Source organism: Camelus dromedarius, chromosome 23, assembly GCF_036321535.1.
Source record: "Camelus dromedarius isolate mCamDro1 chromosome 23, mCamDro1.pat, whole genome shotgun sequence".
Lineage (NCBI taxonomy): Eukaryota > Metazoa > Chordata > Mammalia > Artiodactyla > Camelidae > Camelus > Camelus dromedarius.
Window position 1 is genome coordinate 13,568,777 of NC_087458.1, and position 23,346 is coordinate 13,592,122.

Consider the following 23,346-nt stretch of genomic DNA (forward strand, 5'->3'; position numbering starts at 1 on the left):
TTTTCCGGCTCACTTAGCCCCAGCCTGAGGCTAAAGCAGCCCCCACTCCGGAGCCTGCCCCCGGACCTGCTGGCCATCTGGGATTTTCTCCCAGGCTGATAGAAGGGCTCCTGGACCCAAGACTGCCTGCCCAACGGCGCCGTCACCATCCAGCGCGACTCCTTGCCCATGACCGGTTCAAGCCTGCAGGTCTGTCTGAGCATCTACCGTGTGTGTTGGTGTGCACCACACCATATGCTGTGGGCAAATAGAAAGCTTAGAACGTCTCCTGGCTCTGTGACTTTGAGTAAGTTAAAAAAAAAGTATATGGTCCCTGGCCAAAGGCAGCTCGTACCCAGGCAGAAAAATAGCATGAGGGTGAGTGTAAATGAGGATGGTGTGAACTCAGAAGTACCACAGATGCACTTACTAATCTCAGCTGGAAATCCTAGAATCAGGCTGATGCTTCGCTCAGTACCTTGAGTACAGCAGGCACTTAACACACGTTGGTTGAATGGATGCATAAGCGAATGAATGAGAGGGATCAGATAGTTATGGTAATCAGGAGGCAGGTTTTCTTGGGGGAGATGGGGCTCCTTATAAGATGACACAGCCATCCATCCTGTCCTACCCCTCCCAGCCTGCTCTCCCATGACAATGATGATCACACTTAAAACACTGAAGAGCTAAACAAGAAAGGAATAAAAATGGTTATCTGCAGAGGCCGGGTGTGAGGTGGGGGACGGGGGGATGGAGGCAAGGGTGAAGCAAGACGCAGTGGCATGTGGGGATCATAATGTGTACAGCGTAGACGTGTTTTTTATATGGTAAGTGTATTTCCTATTTTAAAATGAGGTTAAAAACAAACTTGCAGGGAGCATTAGCTCGCCTAATCTTCACAGCTGCTGAGTGTGTATCGGGGGTCGTTTTTATTAGGGTCTGGTTTCACATAAAGAAACCAAAGCACAAAGAGGTCAGGTAACTTACACAAGGTCATAATAGAGTTGGTAAATTGCAGCTTGAAGATGAAACCCGGAGTGAGTTCTTTCTGCCATCGAACCTGGTGTCTGTGAGCCTTGGCTGATCCCCAGAGCGGTGCCGGTGTGATATGTGCCCTCCCTGGGACCTCTGTTTGCCAGTGTAACTGTGTGTGTACCGATGTCTCCGCAGGAGACGGGGATGATGTGGGGTTGGGGCTCTCTCCGCTGCCACCGTATCACGGCACCCTTGTACCCCCAGTCCATCTGACGCGGAGCAGCAGGAAGAGGTGTCTCTGAACCAGCCCTGCGTTCGTGCTCGCTCTTGGGGGAGGAAGGCAGCACGAAACGGGTCGCTTTACCTGGCCTTTAGGGTTTGCCTGCTGTTCCCCTGGGTACCTCTGGAGGAACCAGGGAGGTATTACAGTTACCGCAATACCAGAAGGACCTGAGGGCAAGTCTGGCACTGACAAATGCCCCAGGTTATTGGTCTTGTAAGTTTAGTGAAGCATGGCACATGTTTTTGAGGGCAAAGTGCGACATTTGTATGGCATCCTCTGAGTCGGTGTCACCTGCTGTTCTGTAGATGTGTACGTAACCCACATTGCCTAGCAGAACTCCCTTCTCACCACCCTTCTCACCACCTGACCCCCTCCACTCTTTCTCCTTGACCCCTACCTGGGGCGGCCTCTCTGGGTAGAACAGAGGGAGAGCTGTGCCATCGTGTGTTCTCACTGAGTAGATCTGTCGTTCCGTTGCGGCTCTCTTGTACTTTTGCTCATGTAATTCAGAGCAACGCTCTTCTCTGAGCGTTGCAGCCGATGAAGAACGAGTCTGTCTGTAGACTCCAGCAGGGGCGGTCTATTGCCCTGAACTCCGCAGTACCTTCCTCCTAGCAACCTGTTGCTAATCAGAGGTATCTTATGCCCTTCTTAGCCCTTCAGAAGAGTTAGGGCAGGGTTCTCCGAGGCCAACCCTTTTGATGGGCCGTGTTCTGTTTTGATTTTGCCTAAAACTGTCCACTGTAGCTTCTGCCCCTCCTTGAACCAGGTCCCTCCTCCACGAAGCCTTCTGGGAGGGTGACTCCAGACTTCACAGCCCCCGCCTGTCTATTGTTTCTAAGATTTCTAACTTCCTTTAGCTCACTTCTAGAAAGCTTCTTGGCTTCTGGAATTTTTGCTTCTCCGGGTCATGGGATCTCCTAGTCGACAGATCCAGGCGATACTCTCTTCAGTTGTGGACTCTTGATGTGTTTGATACCAACGACCTTTCTGTGGTGAAGCGCCCTCCTCGCTTGATTTCCTGGTTTGCTTCGTAGCTCCTCGGTGGGCCCTTCTCAGTTAACTCCGGTGGTGCCTCTTTCTTGACTCATTGCTGAAATGTTCCCCCCATTCCTTAAGACTCTGCATCACCTAAATACTCATGGCTTACAAATATATCTACTTGTCATCTCGCTGAGGGCAGGGGCCCTATCTTTCCTGTCACCCTCTGCATCCCCAGAGAGCAGCACAGTGCCTGGGCCAAAGTGAATACCCGGTGAATATTTATTCAACACGTGGAAAAGTAAAACCTGTATTTTCCACCCAGAGTGATTCTGTGAGTTTCAGATCTGCAAGTGTAGGTGCCCAGCACGTGTCTCTACGTCCGTGTTTAACGGAATCCTTAAACTCTGCACATCCAGGGCAGACCTCCTCAGCATCCTGTTCACATCAAACCTTCTTCCTGTATTCCTTCTCTCTTTCATCTGCCCAATCTGGAAGCCACCAGTTTGGGTCAGACTCTTTTTCTAAGTCCTGCTTCCCCCGTGTAATCATTAGCCAGTTTGTGTTGCTTCTAACAGCAAACGTTTCTTGAACACTTTATGCCAGGCTTGGTGCCAGGTGAGGGGAATACAAAGGTCAGCAAACGCACCCTGACCATATCCCGTATCATTTCTCTTCCCCATCTGCCACAGTCCCAGGTCAGGCCCTGACTGCCTTTCAGACACTTATCCAGACAGCCACGCTGACCACCTATCTATCGGGGTATCTCTGCCCTGGAAAATCCTCTCACTGCCCGCCCTGTCTCAGGTTCGCTGTGACACCCTTCACATTGCAAACCTGCTTCCTGTCCCCCGATTTAGAATTCTTCACTGGCAGCTCCAATGTCAAATGCTGTAGTCCTGAATCTCAAAACTCTTGTGCCATGATTGGTTGTGAAGTATGTCACAAGTCATTTTGATATTAATAATAGGCTAAGACCTGAGGTTTGCAAATTATTTAAAATTTTAAACTAATTCGAGTGATCACCATAAAAATGTCACTCTCACTCACCTGAAATCCCATATGCTTTCCTGGGTGGGAGAGAAGGGGTAGCTTCATAGCCTGCTGGGAACTGTGCGTATTCCTGTGAATTCCCTCTCGAGTGTGTCTTAAATCTGATCCTCACCGACTGTGCATGTTTGATGGACAGACACAAGGCCAAAGTCTGCGGGATGACCCCTGAGGTCCCTGGTATAGCCCACAGTACCCTTGGGTCTAGCCTTTGTCTATTTCACCAGGGCTGTTCCCTACCATTTTCTTCTATCTCATCGTAGGCTGGAGATGCCTGAAACCTGCCATTTCTGTCTTAGACTTTTGAGATCTTCTCCTCTGTTAGGAACACTGTACCTACCATCCCCATAGTAAACTGGGACTCATCATGCAAATCCTGGCAGCAGCCTTGACTGAGAATGCTCATCTGGTCTTAGAGATTCCTTCTTGGTGTTCGCTTTGTCTTGTATAGTCCTTCAAGGTCATATACACCTTATATTACTTGGTCTTTGTCATTTTGTTCTTTGCACATTCTTTTCATTTTTACATGTTTATTTTCCCATTGAACTGTATGTATTTTGCAGTTGATGTCTTTGTATATTCTTCTGTCTCTTTTTTTTCTTTTTTCTTTTTTTAGGACAGGCTTGGGCATATAGTAGGTGCTCCACAATCATTCATTGTAGTCATGTGGGTACCATCCTATCCACGGACCCCAGCGTTCAGGCAACTTTAGTACCGTGTCATATCCTGATTGACTAGAGAGAGCCCTAGACAGGAGTCTGAAGAGTGAGTCCTGGCTCATCCATGTGTGGTTATGTGTCCCTGGACATGTTCCATACAACTTACATCCACCTGCTTCTATGTGCGTGTCTATTTGTAAGACTGTCTTATGAAATGGTTGTTGAAATCAGGTTGGGAGAAGCATGGGAAATAGAATGTAATGGATAAAGTGAGGTCCCCTGTATCTGTCAGTAAAAGTGTGGCATTAAATGTCTAACAGAAGGGTTTAGATATGTGGTAAGAAACGGAGACCCAGTGGTTTGGGTCTTGAGCACAGACGGCATGTGCTGAAATCAGATTTAAGGCTTTTCAGTCTGGTAAAAATGGGTAGGATGTACTAGACTGGAGAAAGACTGAAGACAGGGGTTTCAGCCAGGAGACAAAAGGATCCAGGGTCTGAGTCAATGAATGGTGTTTTGGGAAGGGAAAGGATCTGACTTTTTTTGAAAGAAAGATGAGCAGAGCCCCGTGACCATCTAGATATGGAGGTTGAAGGAAAGGTATGAGACGAGGATGACTGAATCGTTTAATTCATTCATTAATTTGGCTTCCATCAAATGTTTGAGATGGGACATGACTCATTACAATGAAAGACTGTTTAGCAATTATAACCGTCCCCAAATAGCCAGAGGGTGTGGGCACAGATGCCCACCTAAGCATGTAACTGTCGGAAATGAGCTTTTGCCAGGGTTGTCATTGAGGCATCTGCTGTGTGGTTTTTGCAAGTATGAACGAGGCCTGAGATGTCTTCCATCTCTGTGTGTCTGTGTGTCTGTGTTCATAGGTTTTCTGATCTGGTTATCTGGGAGGATGGGTTGGTGTTAGTAAGAATAAGGAAATTAGGAGAGAGAGGGAATTCAGATGCCGCCAAGAGTTTTGTTCATCCGATGGTGGTAGATCTTTCAGTTTCATAGAATGTTGTGATTGCTTCTGTGTAATTATTGGTTTCCTTTGGGCTACATCTTTGACATTTACTTGACTTCATCTCCTCAGAGACAAAGCGTGACCTCACCTAGAATCGTGCTTTATGTTCAGGTGACTCAGAGGCTTAGCTCCTTAGTTCCCAGGACCTCCTTCCCGGGAGGAGCCAGAGTTTATTGTGGGTCAGAATGAAATATAGTGGGAAAGAAAGAACTTGGGCTTTGCAGTCAGTCTGTCCTGAATTTGTGTCCTGGATCCTCCATCTACTGTGTGACACTGGGCAGGTTACCTAATTTGCCTTGTGTTTGTTTTCTCAATACTAAAAGTAGAGGTTACAATATCACCTACTTCATAGGGTTTGGGGAAGGATTATAATAATAAAAATAGCTAATGTTAACATAACTTAATGTTAACAGTAACGTACCAGGCTTTGCCTTATTTACGTTGATCATTTCATTTAATCTTCCCTACAAAAACGGTAAGGTCTGTACTATCATGTCCCCATTATATTGACCAGTAAACTGAGCTTAGAGGGGTTGAATAACTTGCTCTTAATTACTCAGGTAGAAATTGGCAAAGTAGGGAATTTGAACCTGGGTGAAATGACTCTAACAGCTGAGCCCTTAACAACCTAAAGTTCTGTAATCTCCCAAATAGCACTCTTTTTGTGAAAATTTGGAAGCTCTCCTAAGACCCTTCCTTTCAGATTGATCACCCCTTCTACCATGTTCCTATAACAAAATACCTGTGGCTTTAGCATTTTAAAAATAATTTTTCAACTCTTTTTTCAACCTTTAATTTTAGTCATTTGTTCATAAGTCCCCCTCTCTTCACTAAATTATAAACTTTTGAGCATAGGAACTGTGCCTACCTATGTATTTTTCGCTCTAATGCTTTCTTTATACACAGGCTTTCTTAATGTTAATTTATTGGAAATAAATTATATGAAAAGCTCACTCTTTCCCTAGAGGGGGCACCTTTGGTACCATGAGGTCACCTTTGCTTTTCTGTCATCAAAACAGAAAGATTGAAGTGTCAAAGAGTGCTATGAGCAGCACTAATGGTATGTGATCATTTGAAATAATGAAATAATGTCAGATGGTCTGATTATAGTCCTTACATCACCCCTACCCCAACCACGAAACACACAAACATCATAAAAGCAGAAGTGATTTCAAATGATAAATGCTGGAGAGGGTGTGGGGAAAAGGGAGCCCTCCTACACTGTTGGTGGGAATGAAGTTTGGTGCAGCCATTTTGGAAAACAGTATGGAGATTCCTCAAAAGACTGAAAATAGACTTACCATATGATCCAGCAATCCCACTCCTGGGCATATATCCAGAGGGAACCTTAATTCAAAAAGACACCTTCACCCCAATGTTATAGCAGCTTTATTTACAATAGCCAAGACATGGAAATGACCTAAATGTCCATCAATAGATGACTAGATAAAGAAGCTGTGGTATATTTATACAATGGAATACTACTCAGCCATAAAAAATGATAAAATAATGCCTTTTTCAGCAACATGGATGGCCCTGGAGAATGTCATTCTAAGTGAAGTAAGCCAGAAAGATAAAGAAAAATACCATATGATATCACTCATATGTGGAATCTTAAAAAAAAAAACTTATTTATAAAACAGAAACAGACTCACAAACAGAATACAGACTTGTGGTTGCTAGAGGGGAGGGGCGTGGGAAGGGATAAACTGGGAGTTTGAGATTTGCAGATACTTATTGGTATATATAAAATAGATAAACATGTTTATACTATATAGCACAGGGAAATATATACAATATCTTGTAGTTTATGGTGAAAAAGAATATGAAAATGAATATATGTATATTCATGTATGATTGAAGCATTGTGCTGTACAGCAGAAATTGACACAACATTGTAAAATGTCTATACCTCAATTAAAAAAAAAAAGCAGAATGATCTTTGCTCAGTAAGTTGGATTGTTTGTGATGTTTAGAATTGAACCAGACAAGACATGAAGTATTGGGAGCTAGTTCCTCATTGCCTCTGGGTATCAAACATGCTATATCCCATTTGGTCTTGAGTTTTTTCCTCCCCTCAGCCTTTTTGGTTGGAATGCAGGCCTTGTTTTGAAGCTGAGACGTGCTGGCACCTGACCTTCCTTTAGTGGAGGGTGAGTCTGGGCAGTTGAGGTGGACTTCAGTAAATCCCTGGGGTACCTGTTATCAAGAAGGTTGAATACCTAGCTTGTGCTTTTCTCCCTTCTGACGCATCTGAGACGGAAAAAAGAAATTCCATGACCCCTTGAGTGGCAGCAGAGGGAGAAAGCAAGACACCCACCTCTGAATGCCTTTAGGTTTAAAAAGTGTGGCATTAAAAAATACACACTACTGTATATAAAGGAGATAAACAACAAGGACCTACTGTGTAGCACAGGGAACTGTATTCTTCAATATCCCATAATAACCTATAATGGAAAAGAATCTGAAAAAGAATATATATATTATAATGTTATAATTTTATATATATATATATATATATATATATATATGTAAAATGAAATCACTTTGCTGTATACCTGAAAATAGCACAACATTGTAAATTATACTAAAAACAAAAAACAAAAAACAATGACTACAACAACAAAGTGCCTTTGAACTGCTTTTGGGTTCAAAGTTGAGTAATAGTCATGGTCTTGTTGGTAAAAATAATAATGCACAGAGTATTTAATACTTATCAAGACGATTTGATACATAGCACCTCTTATCCTCTTTCTTTGAGAAACAGCCCTGTGCAGATGAATAGAAGGAATCACAGAATTGCGTTTGGTGGTGCTGAGTGAAAGGCCGTTATTTTTCTTGCCTTATCTTCTGTCCCCTCATTCTTTCCTTAAGCTCAATGAGCTTCGCTGTAGTTACAGTTACATCTCACCTTGCAGACTCAGCTTTGGCAGCCTCCCCCATGTGAAGCGATGGGGACACTGGCATGGAAGGCCTCCACGTGACCCAGCGAAGGCTCCGTGTACATCAGTCCCTGCAGTTGACTCAACAGAGTGCCCAAAGGCCACCACCCAAAGCCCCTCGACTCTTATTTCAAACATGATTCTAACTGTGTCGTTGTCTGGTTTCCCCGCCCCTGCCAGGATGGATGTCTGATAATCACTAATGCTTACCGAGCACGTCCTACCCACGGATGCTCTCTCAGCCACTCACAGGTATTCACTCAGGGATTCCTTACACCCCCGGAGCTTGGTAACACGACTGTCTCCATTCTGCAGGTGGGGACACAGCAGGGAGGGGGTCAGAAACAGGTTCCCACAGCCGGTCAGTCAAGGCCAGCTTTGGCTCCCACAATCTGGTATGTCAACTGTAACACTGTGCCTTCTACGAAGAAGAGGAAGAGGAGGAAACTCTGAGAGGCAGTATAACTATTAAAAGGAGACTTGGGAGCTTAATAAAAAGCCCAGCAGATAGAGTTTACGTACAGTAGGTCTGCAGACGCCCACCTAGCAGTGGGCCTGGGCGATAATTGGCATTTGTAATGATAAATGATTTGGATCCTGAAGAGGATGCCAAAGTATGTTCAAGATTATCCGACTATCCGTCTGTCTGTCTGTCTATCTCTCTCTCTCTAGATATCTTTTAAAGAAGCTAGAGGAAAGAGAACATATTTTTAAGTGATTTGTATCTAAAATGATGAAAATAAACCCGGTTTTGGTGAACCCCCAGGACCAAGGAGCTGAGGCAGGTTTCTAGAGTTGTTTTCTTTTCTCAGGAGTTAGTTTCCTTGCCCTTCCACCTGCTCCTGGCTTCCAGAGTCTCTGTTCCCTGGGTGTCGCCCCCAGAACAAAGGTTGTGGACCCATGCACTGCCGAGACCGCCTCCCTGGACCCTCACTGCAGAAAAGATGACACGGATGTACGATCACCCTACACTGTGAACAGGGTGCCACTCACCCACCCGACTCTGTTGCTCTGCTTCTATGGCAGCAGGCCGAGGGCGTGCCCGGCAGTAAATACCAGTCGTGAACCACCGTGAACCCGGAAGAGGGTGGTCAGGGGATCCGAGAGAAGGGAAGGGGAGAGGACCTCTTTGTCTGGAAGGGAAGTGCCGAGACTACCCCTGCAGGTCTGTTAAGTGTCTCCTGGATGAGAAGGGAATTCTCTTCCCTGCTTCCCCCTCCCCCTCCCCCCTTTATTTTTTCTCCCTTTGTAGAATAAAAATAAAGTAAAATGGAAAAAAAAAAGAAAAACCCCAGCAGAAAGGGAGCTGTGATGCTGTCGTCCCCGGCGTTGATGTTATTTATTTTCCTCAGTTGCTGCTCTGGAAGCCCGGAGTTGACAGAGCGGTTTTGTAGAATAGAAACATTATAGACTGTTACTGTCAGAGTGTTAAATGTGATGGATAGAGAAATAGAGGCGAGGGAGGGGACTTAATACTGAGAGCCAGGGTGCTCATGGGAAAATAAACCATCCGCATATAAGAAATGAATGAGGTAATGTGGCAGGAGGTAATGGGCTTTTGCAACATGCCGGAACAGAGATGCTTATTACAGGGGGTGCTTAACCCTTGGCGTGCTGCTTTCCCTTTGTGGGTTCCGGGGCTTCCCGCCACGTCCCTCTGCGCGAGCACGTGTGTGTGGCTTCTCTTCAGGCGGGGAAGCAGGCGTGCGCAGAGGAGTGGAGACAAACGGGCTCTTAATAACGAGGTATTAGCAGCCTGTACATCACAGAGCCTTGGCAGCTCCCGAGGGCCTCGGGATCCCCAGGGCTGCTCGAGACAGGACGTGCCGTGATTGCTGGGTTCGGCAGAAGCAGGGAGGGCACGTTCGGGGAGCTGGAGGCTCTGTTGATTCCTCCCTTGGAGGCTTCGGAGGGGTGCTTTGGCTCCTTGGGAGAGAAGTTGATTCATGTCACTCGGCTTCCTTAGTGGCCCCAGAAGATTCCCTGCCACTTTATGTCGCCACTGCCTAGCTGTTCTCCCACGGCCCAGAATGGGGTGGCTTTGCTGTAAAACAGGAGGGAGAGGAGCAGACAGTGGTCATCTTTATTGCCTCCTTGTCAAGTACAACACATGATATGGTGATGATAAAGGTGAGCATGTCAGGGGGAGACCCGGCTCAGACGGGATGATGGCAGGGGTCCAGCCAGCCTAGGTGAGGTGGAGTGAGGTGAAGTGAAAGGTGGCCGGGTTCACTGAGCGAGCTGCTTTCCCTTTGTGTGGGGTTCCCGTGACCTTCCCACCCATCTCTGAGTCCTGGGGTGGCCAGCCCTGTGTCTTGCGCAGGACAAGCCTTCAGTAAACTGTGAGGGCTCAGTTGACATGGGGTGTTGTCTAGCTCCGGTGCTAACCTGCTGTGTGGCCTTGAGCAAGCCATTCACCCTCTCTGGGTGTTAAGATGAAAAAACTAATGCCTTACAGATTTATTATCAAGATTAACCATACTCATGCTGATGAAAGTATAGGCAGGTTATAAAACATTATGCAAACAAAAACCAAAGTATCACCATTATTTTTGCTGTTAGTAACAAAACAATACCTGTGCATTAAATGATAAGCTGAGGAACTTCACCAAAGAAACTAATGTTTTCGAACAAGCAACTTCACGTGTTTTTACCCAAACAGTGCTGTTCTTGTCTGATGTTCACGTGCATCTCTTTGCCTTCAATGTGGTCACATCCTCAAGGACACTGCCCTGGCTGGATGTTTATGTTGTTGGCACTGGGTCAGTGGGAGCCTCGAATCCTCTTGCAGGGGACCAGAGTCACCTGAGAGCTGTGGTATTCCTCCCTCTCTTGTTCAGAAGTTTTACAGAAGCACTGAATTTTGGGGTTAAGACGGACTCTTCCTCAAAATGTCCATCATTGGCTTTGATTTAGTTTGGAAAGTGCTTCTTGCTGAAGCATGAACCTCGCTTCCAGCAGCTTCTGGATCTTTCTTCGAAGCTCTTCTGTGTCAGATGTTTCTCATCCCAACCTCATCCTCTAAGATCTAGCCTCTGAGATCATGTCACTAGGAACCCTGTCCTTGAGATGGTCCACATTCTGAGGATTTTTTGAGTGTCATTTAGCTTTCAGAGAGGCTCAGTGTTGTCACAGGAGCTGATGGACCTAGGTTGGCTGGCCTGGTCTACCGTGGTCTGGACTCTGCTCTAGGTCTTCAGTTAACATGTGCTACCCACTGGTGAGGTGAGGAGCTAGTCTTACCGCCTTGCTTCCTTTTCCTGATTTCTCTTCCTCACCAGAAGGTCCAGACCTTCCAGGCAAGTTGATCTCTTTGCTGTCGCCCCCGCTCCTCCTGGGATCCTTTTTTTCCATTTTGCCTTCTGTGTATAACTAGTCTCTATCCATCCTGCAAGCTTTCCTGCTGCTGCTTTTTCCCCAATAATTACAGCTTTCATTGAATCGTCTCTTGATTCTTCGAATTTGTACTACTGTATGTAACAGCTGGCTATATACAGTGTGTGGTGTTTCTCTGTTTCACATGAGGCTGTCTTATCTTTCCAAGGACATTAAAATTTTCTCCGAAAAAGGGATATGTCCTGTGTACTTTTTTTCTTATAATCGGCACCCCACTGCCCCCCTTCTCCAGTCATTTGTCATCTACTTCATTCTAATGCTTCTCTAACAGAGAACTTTCTTTTGCTTATTTCTGGTCTTCCTCAAGGAGTAGCAGTTCCATTAGGAACACGGCATTAACGTAGGTTGTCCAAAGGCATCTAGTTTCTAGCCTCTCTTATTATTTCTTCGACTCATTGACCGTTTTTAACAGAAAAGTTCTCTTCCTGCCCTTGTCTGCTTGACACGCTCAGACATCCTTACATTCAGCCTTGAATGGAACGGAGATGAAATTCACGTGTAGGTGAGAAACGGCACCAACCTGTGATGGGATCCTGTCTCTCACTAAATAATATTGCTGGTGCATTTGAGTAAGAGGAGCTCAGAGGATTAAATGCAGCGAGGTGTCGGAAGAGTCTAGAATGGTGCGTGGCGCATAGCAGGCATCAAACTCGTCAGTTACAGTAGCAGTGGTTCCACCAGCCGTCGTGGTAGCTGAGCAGCAGTGTTAGTAGCGGTAATGCCTGGTGCCCACTGATCTGCCCGTTTTGCTCTACTTACATTTTGGTCCAGTTCCACGTACACCATATAATGGATAGAATCTGTAAGCTGGGGAACAATAAAGACCCTCTAAACAGACCCTCTAAATGTGAGCCTGCCTTGGGCTAGTGGGGTCCTTCTGTTCCTTACTCACCTTCATATGTGTCCCTGCAAAAGCCAGCTCCTTTGGGGTTCGGGAAGGAAGGTATATCTGAGAACCTTGGATTTGTTTGAAATTTATAAGAAAGACAGTAGTCAAGGAGCAAGAGGAGAGATCCAACTCCAGGCCTTTTCGGGAGATTCTTTGCCTGTGTTTTTAAAATTCCACTAGGATACAGAGGATAGATATGCAGGCTGTAGAATTCAGAGGAAAGGCAGAATGATGCAAAGCTTCCAGGACAATTCTTTTCCTTTGTTGATGAGTTGTTTTTCTAAATGTCTTCCTTTTCTGTGTCAAAACACAGCGCCCATCTTTGAACTTCACCGTTATCTCAGAAACGTGTGCGCCCAGGCCCTTCATCTTTGAAAAGGGTAATGATCGGGTTCTGGAGGGCCATTGCAAGTATTCAGTTGGCAGGGTCAGTCGTTCTAAAGAATTACGTGGGAGTGTTTTTAAAATGCAGATTCACAGGCCCTGCCTGAGCAGGTTTTCTCTGTGGCCTAGAAATCTGCACATTAGAAACCCCTTTGATGAATTCGATGCCTGGGACATGTAGTTTCTTCTTTGAGAAATGCCTCTCACTCCGCACCTCTTCCATTCTCCTGGTGGTGATGGTCTCCGTACTGGTCCTGAATCTGATAACCTACTACCATGAGAGCATTTAGAATGCCTGTGTGCTCACTTCAACAGCACATAAGAAAACTGAGAATGATACGGAGACGATAGCATGGGCCTTATACAAGGATGCTGTGCACCTTTGTCAAGCATTTCGTATTTTTTCACTGAGCTGTGCACTTGTGATTGGGGCACTTTTCTATATCTCCGTTACATGCCAAAAAGGTTTTAAAAATTGCCCTTTTATTAATGTCGCTGTGACATCTGAGCCAAACCCAAGAACCAAGATCTACAACGAGAACCTATTTTGAAGAGAGTAAGGGACCATTATTATGGATTCATGGTTTTTCCAGTAGGCAGCTGCCATTTAAGGGATTTTAAGAGATATGTGAGTTCGCTTTTGTTAAAAAGTAGTTTGTTTTCTGTCTGTGAGTCTGTTTCTGTTTAAGTTCATTTGTGTCTTTGTTTTTTTTTTTTTTTTTGAGATTCCATATACAAGTGATACTATATGGTATTTTTCTTTCTCTTTCTGGCTTACTTCACTTAATATTGACGATCTCCAGGTCCATCCATGTTGCTGCAAATGGCACTTTATTTTTTATGGCTGAGTAGTACTCCATTATATAAATATACCACAACTTCTTTATCAAGTCATCTGTCGATGGACATTTAGGTTGTTTCCATGTTTTGGCTGTTGTAAACAGTGCTGCTGTGAATACTGGGGTGCATATGTCTTTCCAAATTAGAGTTTCCTCTGGATATATGCCCTTGAGTGGGATTGCTGGATAAGAGGGTACGTCTGTTTTCAGTTTTTTAAGTAACCTCCATACGGTTTTCCATAATGGTGCACCAAGCAACATTCTCGTCAGCAGTGTAGGAGGGTTCCCTTTTCTCCACACCCTCTCCAGCATTTCTCGTTTTTGGCCTCTTTTGATGGCCATCCTGACACGTGAGGTGATACCTCATTATAGTTTTGATTTGCATTTCTCTGATAATTAGTGATATTGAACACTCTTTCATGTGCTATTGGCCATTTGTATATTTTCACTGGAGAAATCTTTGTTTAGATCTTCTGCCTATTTGGGGATTAGGTTTTTTGTTTGTTTGTTTTTGTTGTTACTGAGTTGTAGAAGCTGTTTGTATATTCTGGAAACTAAGCTCTTGTCAGACCCATCGTTTGTAAATGTTTTCTCCCATACCGTAGGTTTTTTTTTTTTTTTTCCATTTTATTTATGGTTTCCTTTGCTGTGCAAAAGCTTATAAGTTTAATTAGGTCCCATTTGTTTAGTTTTGCTTTTATTTCTGTTGCCTGGGTAGCCTGCCCTAGGAGAACATTGCTGAGATTTGTATCAGAGAGTGTTTGGCCTGTGTTCTCCTCTAGGAGGTTTGTGATATCTTGATTTATGTTTAAGTCTTTAAGCCATTTTGAGCTTATTTTTGTGTGTGGTGTGAGGGAGTGTCCTAGCTTCACTGATTTACACATGGCTGTCCAGTTTTCCCAACACGACTGATGGAAGAGACTGTCTTTTCTCCATTGGATATGGGGGGATAGGGGAGGGTGGAGGGGTAAGTTGGGAGTTTGGAATTTGTAGATACAAACTACTATATGTAAAATAGATAAACAGTAAGGTCCTAGTGTAGAGCACAAGGAACTATATTCAATATCTTGTAATGGCCTACAATGAAAAAGAACATGAAAACACTATGAGGCAGAGCAGGGGGCAGGCGGAGCGCAGTCCTCCTGACACTATGAAGGGATCACCCTGGTCAGGCCTTTCTTGCTGTCTACCACACACGGGTTAGAATGTTTGTTGTCTGAACTGCATGAGGAGAAAGCACCAGAATGTGGTCCTGAGCACTCATGGAGGACAGAGAGCGAGGAGGAAAAAGACGACCTCCTGAGTTCACGTCCGTGCGCCCGAGGCTCAGACTTCCCAAGTTCACTGAGCTGAAATCGGATTTGCTGTTTTATTTGCGGGGCTTCCTTCTGGTAGAGTTGCTATGTTTGTGGTTGTAATTTTGCACTTACCCTCCCACACCAGAACTTCCACATTTGAGCTGACTGTTCATTCTGAGCTGGCTGGGTTGTGTTCGCGCGTGCGTGTGCACTCACGGGGCTGTATGATGTGTGTGTATATGCCTGTGTTTGTGCGACTGATCATCCTGTTCTCATGGTCTCTTGGAGAGACTCCATCTGTTCCAGAGTGCAGAGATAACTGACTTACTGTGCCAGTCCCATGGACATCCAGCCATATAATGTTTTGAGTTTTAAAAACTTGGTGTTTGCAAATACCTATTTATTCCTCTCTGACGTGTTCCACTGTGTTATTCTAACTGCGGGAAGGCAGAGGGACTTCAGGATGGTGGTGCAGAGTTGGGAGAGGGAGCAGAGTGGGTTTAGTCAAACTGGGTTGAGCGTAATGGGTTACTGGGTATAAGTTCCTGCATCTGTTGTTAAGCCGCGGTGGTGGGGCGAGGGGAGGGGGAGAGGGCACGAGATTCCCCCTCCCCCAACCCCAACACACACAGTGGCTCTTTGCTGATTATTATGAGCCTAAACTCATTTCACGTGAGCTGATGACCTGTTGGCCAAGAGCCCCAGCCTACATGTGACAGCTCGGGGTGTCTGCCCCTGCTGGGCATAGCCACAGCATCCTTCACCGGCTGTTAATCAGAGTCTGGGAAACGCCGCTTCTACTGGCTGGACTTGGCTTTCTGTCTGAACCCAAAAGTGCAGGTACTGTCGGACCTGACACAGGTCGGGAAGGAAAAGGGATGGTTCCTCCTTTACCTTTTCCTAAACCTCTTCTCCACACAGATCCAACAGCACCCCTGAGGACCGAACCACCTTGTTACAATGGGCTCCGGCGTTCAGAGCAACTTCCCTACAAATCTCTTTTTATTGGCATTTCCTCCAATTTCCCCATCCCTGAATTGCATTTGAATCAGTTGAGAAAAAGAGAGAGGAGGAGAAAGGAGGCGGCTCCCCCACCCTCCTCGCTCTCGGAAAAGCAGTTCACCACCAGCTTTATTTGGTAAAATGCTGCAATAGATGCTTGTCAGAAATAATTTATTCCTGTTAGCTGTAATCTGAAGGAAAACAGATACAAGTCCTATAGTTAAAAAAAAAAAGTAAAGTAGTCTTGCTTTCGCTGACAGTACAAAGGTGTCATATACAAGAAGGATTGACACAGACCAAGGGGTCTTGTGGGAAATATGATAATAACTATAAAGAAGACAGATTATTCCCCAGTTGCCAACATTCAAACCTTTTTACAGTCAGTTCAAACATATAAAACTTTATTGCTCTAGCAGAAAGGGGAACAATTTCTGGTTGCACGGCTTTCCCAGGGCTGGGTTTATACTGTCTGTGTTATTGCTCTGTAGTGGCATTTTAAAGTTTATTGAACAAGACTTTTACAATTGAAGGAAGTATATAAAACTGTAAATTTATTAGATTTTTCAGGATAAGTGCCCTTTCTAGTTGTGCTCAAGAATTCGGAGCTCCGAGAAACTGCTAGTTACAAGACTTATTAATATTAAAGACTGCGGGTACGCACATTTTATACCTTAACTGATGGAAAAAATAATATTATTACGTTACTGAACGTTGGGGCTCTCATGCTGTGGAATTGGATGGATACACCCAGGTAGGACTTGAAGTGCCAGATGTAACTATTTTTCACTGGCTAAAAAGTTAGCTTTTGTTATATCTTAGTTTATTTGATTTTAACACAATTGGCCTGGATACTCCTCTGTTCAGTGAAGGATGTCTCAGGGTAAATGTCTTGTCTTTTTTCTTTTTCTGAGATCCTTGCTGATTTTCCAGCATTTCTCACTGTTGGGCTGTCATGCAAGTGTGTAGGTGGTAGGTTTTAAGAGCATATTTGTGGTGAAGTAATATATTATAGCATCCACAAAAAGCAACTCTACTTTTGATGATCAAAATACTACTAAAAAGAGTTACCTTTTATGTTTTATAACTTCTCATTTTTTTCAAAGTCTTTTAGGGACGTGATTTGAGGAATTTTGAAATGTTCGTGATAAGCTGTATTAAACTGTTTCTCAGCCTCTGTGCTGTTGGCCTCTTAGGCCAGAAAATTCTTTGTTGTGAGGGGCTCTCCTGTGCACTGAAGATGTTCAGCTGCATCCCTGTTCAGTACCCTAGATGCCAGCAGCATCTCTATGCCTGCACTGTGACAGCCCAAAAACATCTCCAGACACTGCCAGATGTCCCCTGGGGGCGCACTCACCCCCTGTTGAGCAGCATTCATTTATACAGTATTATGTCTGTGAAAAAAAATAAATCTCACTCTAAATAAATAATATGAGTTGTATCTGGTAATGAAAAAAAAACCTACTGTTACCAAAAATGATGAATTATAAGACTATTTACTTTCAGAAATATCTGGCTGTGGACATCTCTTATATAATGTATTCCCCAAAGAATGCAACAGAACTCAGTCCTAAAAACTATACATATGATTTCGCAGAACCACAGTCATCTATAACAGGAAATGACCGTGTGCCTGCCTCTGCCGGAGGGCACGGGTTTATGGATATATCTACTTAGAAAACCAGATTGCATCTTCGTTTTGTGTTACCAGTGATTCACCACTTCTCCGTGTTTGCCTCTTTGATTTTTCATATGCATATGCAGAAACATATGCATATATATACATATAGATGTTTATATTATGTGACTACACAGTGAAGGATTTGAGAAGCCCAGAGACAGACGATTTTGATTATAATTTTCTCACTTGACAGGTTTAATTTTGAGGTACCGTCAACTTGCCTTTAATTTTCAATTTGTGTTCTAGAATTTTTTTTTAACCTCTTCAGAAGGTTTTATTAGTGGATACATGAAAAACATTCAAATAAATTGTTTACAGCACCTGTTCACCTTCGTGCTACCTAATGTTATGTGAGTATCTATGTGTGAGTGGCACTTTGATCTGGGATTTTGTATTAATTTGCCTAATGGCCATAGCATTTACAGAAATAATTAAGATACTGTGTTTTCAGAAGGAGATTAAATTTTAATAGGCCTTTAGGTTTTGACTGCCTGAGTTTTGGAATTCTACATTTGCTTTTTTTTCCCTCTTTTTAAAAATTCTAAACACATGTGCCTTCCTAAGGGGTGTCTTGAAAGTGTCTTGATTCTATTGTTTTGTTGAGCCACTATTCTCTTCTGTCCCTGTGGCCTCAGATGGCTGGGTGATTTTAGCCAGATGACAATCTGTCTTTTCTCTCCTCGCCATCTCTGTGGGTCATTGGACCCCAACCCTGTAGGTGCATCAGGGATTTTCTTTTGTGAAGTTGTGTGACACCCTTAAGAAGTGTGGTATAACTCAGTTTATTCACTAAATGTCTTTCTGATCATCTGGGTATAAATTGCATAAGTGGAAAGCAAACCATATAAGAAATCTGCTCAGGGGTCCGGCTAAGACCCTTCTGGTGATCCTCTTAGGAAACCAAAAGATCTGTTCAGAAGCACCCCTTTAGTTACACCTGGTTTCCTTAAATCATAATACACCTTGCTTGAATTTTTAAACTACCTATGTTCATACCAGTGTGATATTCGTTGTGTAACACACACACCTATAACTTACCTGTCTTTGAGCTTGGCCATCAGAGAATGTGCTCGGCCCCTGTATGGAGGGCTGCCACCCCTACAGGTAATGCCGTCAGCACTTAAAACGGTTAGATAATACATAGTCTCTGATTTAAATCATAATGAGAACCTGGAAGATGTGAACACACTGAGTCAGGCATTCACAACCCACCCTCCAGTCACTCAGGGTGAAGAGGGGACATCTTCGTCAAGTCTTGGTACCCTCCTGGACTCCTTAGTCTTCCTTCTGGGTGCCTTGGAGGAGGCAGCAGCGATGCGATCTTAGAAAAACCCTCAACCCAACCAAAGAAGCATCACCGCAGCCACAGCTAAGTTCCCAGGATGATTTAGGTCCTGTGCTTTCTAGACTTTCTTGGCAAGTTTGCATCTGCAGTGGTGAGTTGAAAGGGACCGTGGACTTGTGCGAGGCTGAAAGAGGATGAGCAGAAACAACATGAGACAGCAAATGTCAGGGAAGCCGGTGAGCCCCGGAACCTGATCACAGCTCCGCCGACACCGAGATTGGAATACAGGTTATGAGAGGGAGTGTCCCTGACACGGAGCCCAGGCTTCAATCTTCCCAGGGTTTTAATGTGCCTTACCGTATGAATATTTGGTTATTTTCTTTGGCAGTGTCCCTGCAGGAGGCCGGGAAAGAGAGCCAGGGGTAGGGCAGGTATGAGAACAGTATTGTGGCTAACACCGTTGTGGGGTGTGTGTGTGTGTGTGTGTGTGTGTGTGTGTAGGAGAGAGAGAGAGGACAAATCCCCATCTCCTATAAGGCCCTGATACAAAAACCACTAGAGCTGTTGATAAATTCATGACAGCTTCACCGTGAAAGGATGGACAGAAAAGAGGAAGACCTCCATGCTGAAATGAATTTCATGCTGAAGAGCTTGTCTTGGGAATGCAAATGGGTTTAAGAGTCTCCAAACTAAGATGCCCTCCGTGGGGAAAGAGGAAGGAAAAAAACCCCAACAACTTTGCAGCCTGGAAGGCCCGTGAGAGGATGTGAGAATGAGAAGCCGCTGCTCCCACCAGGGAGGCCCTGTGTCCTGCTGCAGTGATGCTGTGGGCAGGAGGGAGGTTGTCTGGGTGTTCGCCCGCCCTCAGGTGGCTCCATGTCCGCCAGGGTTCCTGGTGAAACCCGGCGCTGCCTCGATGGGCGGCCTTGACGGCTGGCAGGAGCGCTGGCAGAGCCCCAGGGAGGCACAGGCGCCATGGGGCGCGGAGCGAGGACCGGGGAGCGCTCGACTTCCAACTGCTTTGCCGGAGCGTGACTTGGCAGCAGATTTGAGAGTCTGGCTTTTGCTTCTCCACACGTGTCCACATCTGGTAGGTCATGCTGTCTCACAGCCAATCTGCAAGTCAATTCGCTGAGGCAGGGACCCCGGCCCAGTGCAGGCCACAGGTGCAGAGAGGCTGAGTGACTAAGTGACCGTCGGAGTCCCAGCACAGCAGGGACCAGAAGCAGAGTTCCTTGATGCGGCCCTTTCTTTGATCAGAACACATCTACTACCCTAGCTGCTCTGGAAGGGACAGATGTGGATGAGTGAGGGGTAGTTATTTATAAACAAGGAATATTTATTTATCAGATGACCGTTATGTGTCAGACACTGGACTACGTGCTTTTTTTTTTTAATTTTAATTTTTTGGGGTAGGTAATTAGGTTATTTATTTATTTACTTTTTTTTTTTTTTTAAATGGAGGTACTGGGAATTGAACCCAGGATCGCCTGCAAACTAAGCACGTGCTCTACCACTAAGCTGTACCCTCCCTCCTTGGGCTACAACATCCTTTTAACATACCTAATCTACATGACCAATCTGTGGCCCCAGTATTATGTTATCCCCATTTTAGAGCTGGACAAACTGAGGCTAAGGCAGAATTAAGAAAGTGTGATGGATCCAGGTGTGGAATCGAGGCTGTTTCCAAAGTACTTGGCCTTGAACACACACCTGGGCCGGTGTGGGCTGAATCTGCTCCTTCAGTTCAACCAGCATTTACTGAGTGCTTATTCTCTGCTGGGTTCCATGCTAGGGGTCGGGGAGACAGACTGGGAAAAGCTAGTGGCCTGAGGTGCTCACAGCCCTGGGGACACCCAAGCACATCAGCAGTGGAAGGGGTGTCAGAGATGCTCTGAGGAGGCAGGACACGGTCCTTGCGGGGCCTGCCAGCCCACAAGGGGCAGCTGGGGGCAGGGCGGCTGCCGCCCACTTTTTATGATCACGTTTGTCACCATCAGCCACTCTGAAGGCTCCCCCTACCTCCTTCATGTGCCACTTGAGAGTGCTGGCCTTCTTTCTCCAAAAGCGGAAACTCCTCAGGAAGAGGGCTGTGGGAAAAGTGGGAAGCAAACCCTCTGGAAACATGGGCCCATCTGCTTGTGTCAGGAAGTCTTCTAGTCTTGTGAGCCCGAAACTGGAAGAACAAAGCTGGGCCCATTGAAACAGAAAGAATAAGAAAACAAAAATAGAAAGAGATGAGGGGAGCATTTTCAAGTTGGATAAACTACCGCCGAACTGACTTGCGAGTTCAGAGGGGGATTCTCATGTTTCCAGGATATTTTCAGACCCTGATGGCAATTAGGGAGAGACCGCTGTATCCTTGAAATTTGGTCTGAAGGGACAGAGCTTGGGGGACCACCAAGACACTGCGCACAGACCACCCACAGCAGACTTCCTGGCAGGGATCTGCTGGCCAGTCTCTTGATAAGGCTGCAGGGCCACCTGAAGCCGTATTTTGTCGGGAGAGGGGAAGGGCGAAGGCAGGTGTTGAAAAGCCATGAAGAGAAAAATTAAAACAAAAATGTGCCTCGGGCTCATTTCAGCTGGCAGTGGACCTTCCCTCCCCTTTCCTTTTCGAATTTGATATTATTACAGGAACATTTCCATGGACTCAGTTTTCACTTGACGGTGAAATCCCAGAAGTCGTCTTGGGGCCGGAGTGCACTGTCGGTGCTGGGGCGGTGGGGTGGGCTTCCCGGGAGCCCCCGTGGATCTGAGGCGGGATGGCGTGGGCATGGGGCGGTGGTGGAGCTCGTCACGGACCTCTCGAAGCCCCTGGGAAAGGATGCTCCCTCGTTGTGAGCTGCTGAGGACCAGGAGCTACTGGAATCGCAGAGAGGCAGCCAGGAGGCAGGTCCCTTGGGTGTGAACCATAGAATTGCTTTGAGGGCTAAATCAGCAGATTTATGAAGAATGCTTAGACCAGTGCCTGGCAGGTCCCCCAGAACTCGATAATGTCAGCTAACTGTTACCATTCCTTCCTGGGCATAGCAGTGTCATCCTTTCTCTGCAGCATGGGAAACTGAGGTCCAGAAAAGAGGGGCGCCATTGGGGTAGGAGGGAACTTCTTTTTGGCTCACTTATTTTTTTTCCTTTTTCTCCTTTCGGTTCTCTCCTTTTTTCCTCTTTAGAAGGCCCCCAGGAGTTGAATTTAGGCTGGGGGACTTCTCCAGTGCTGTCGAATTTATTGAGCGTGTGCACGGGCAGTGGAAGGTGGCTTTCTGTGGGCAAAAGGAAAGGGCACCTGAGGGTTTAAGGAGGAGAGGGGAGGGGAGAGTCCAGAAAGGAAAGCCACGTGGAAGATGTTTAATTATCTAGAATATTGACGTATGCAAATGCTGAGCAGAAGAGGGAAGAGTGACAGCTGTGTCCAAGGTAGGGGCACCTGTGTTTGTCTTCCTCGGAATCCACCTGTTCGGCTGACCCCATCTGGCCAGCCAGGTGTGAGCCCAGGTACTGCAGCAGCAGCCGGAGCAGCAGGACCAGCGCCGCCCAGAGCGCGTCCGCTGTGGGATGCGGGGAGAGACACGCTCCTCTCACAGTGCCCTCTGCCTGTCGGCTCTTCCCCCCTCTTCCTCCCACTTTTGACACATGAGGAGGGGAAAATTGCGTCACCCTGTGAAAGACCAGGGTGGCTGCTGGCCACGCGCCAGCGGCAGTGACCCAGGCCTCGGCTGTCAGCAGCCGTGACGTCTGCTGACCCGGAAGCAGTGAGATATATTCTTCCACCAGAACTTGTGTCTTCCCAATCTTCTCTGTGATGCATCCCCACCCTGGCCTCCCCTCCAGCCCTACAGATCGCTGACTTGCTGTGACAAGCCTGAGAAACGAGTCTGTCCCAAAGAGCACGAGGGGAAACCAGATTGGGGAAATTGCTTTTCAGGACACAAAATCCTTCCAAGCCTGGTCTTGCCCCCCTACAAGCGTAATCCTGGTTGATGTATGTGTCTACCTGTGAAAAGCTGAAGGATTTGCAGATGCTAACTACCATATATATATATATAAAATAGATAAATGACAAGGTCCCACTGCATAGCACAGGGAACTATATTCAATACCTTGCAATAGCCTATAATGAAAAAGAAGATGAAAAGGAATGTATGTATTTAACTGAATCACTATGCTATACACCAGAAATTAACACAACATTGTAAGCTGACTATACTTCAATAAAAAAAAAATAGTTAAAGAAAAGAAAAGTTGAAGGAAATGATATAAACGCTCCATTAGAAATATTCAGCCGCTGTGTGCTAAGGTCCAGCTGTCTGCCCGGCACAGGGATGCGGAGTTCCTAGGCGGGGGTTGGGGAGCGGGGTGTCTCTGAAGAAGGGAGAAGCCAAGCCATGGGGCACAAGGTCAGGGTCACGTGAGAGGATGGGTTATTGAAATTGAATGGGGGGCTGAAGGGCAGAGAGAGCTGCACTGGTTCCCCTGTTCCCCTTTGCTGCTTTTTTGTCCCCCCCGAAGTAGAGAATCAGAAGGTCCCATCTGCCTTTTAGGGAAGGGTCGTGCTTGGTAACGGGTAACATCTGGGGCAGGATCTAGTTTATTATGCCACCCAGAATATCAAAGCAGTTTAGGCTCTGGAAACCAGGGAAGGAGGAAGGGATTAAAAAAAAAAAAAAAAGGGGCCTTCCTGC

General features: G+C 45.8%; 1 protein-coding gene and 1 non-coding gene across 7 annotated transcripts in view; both read left to right on the plus strand.

The window, feature by feature from the left end:
* The window catches only part of PBX1 (PBX homeobox 1), a 316,151-nt gene that overhangs the window by 120,452 nt on the left and 172,353 nt on the right, over positions 1 to 23,346 (plus strand). The window lies entirely within an intron of this gene.
* On the plus strand, positions 12,862 to 12,966 carry LOC116148247 (U6 spliceosomal RNA). The gene has a single exon (XR_004131765.1). It is a non-coding gene; the product is annotated as a U6 spliceosomal RNA (small nuclear RNA).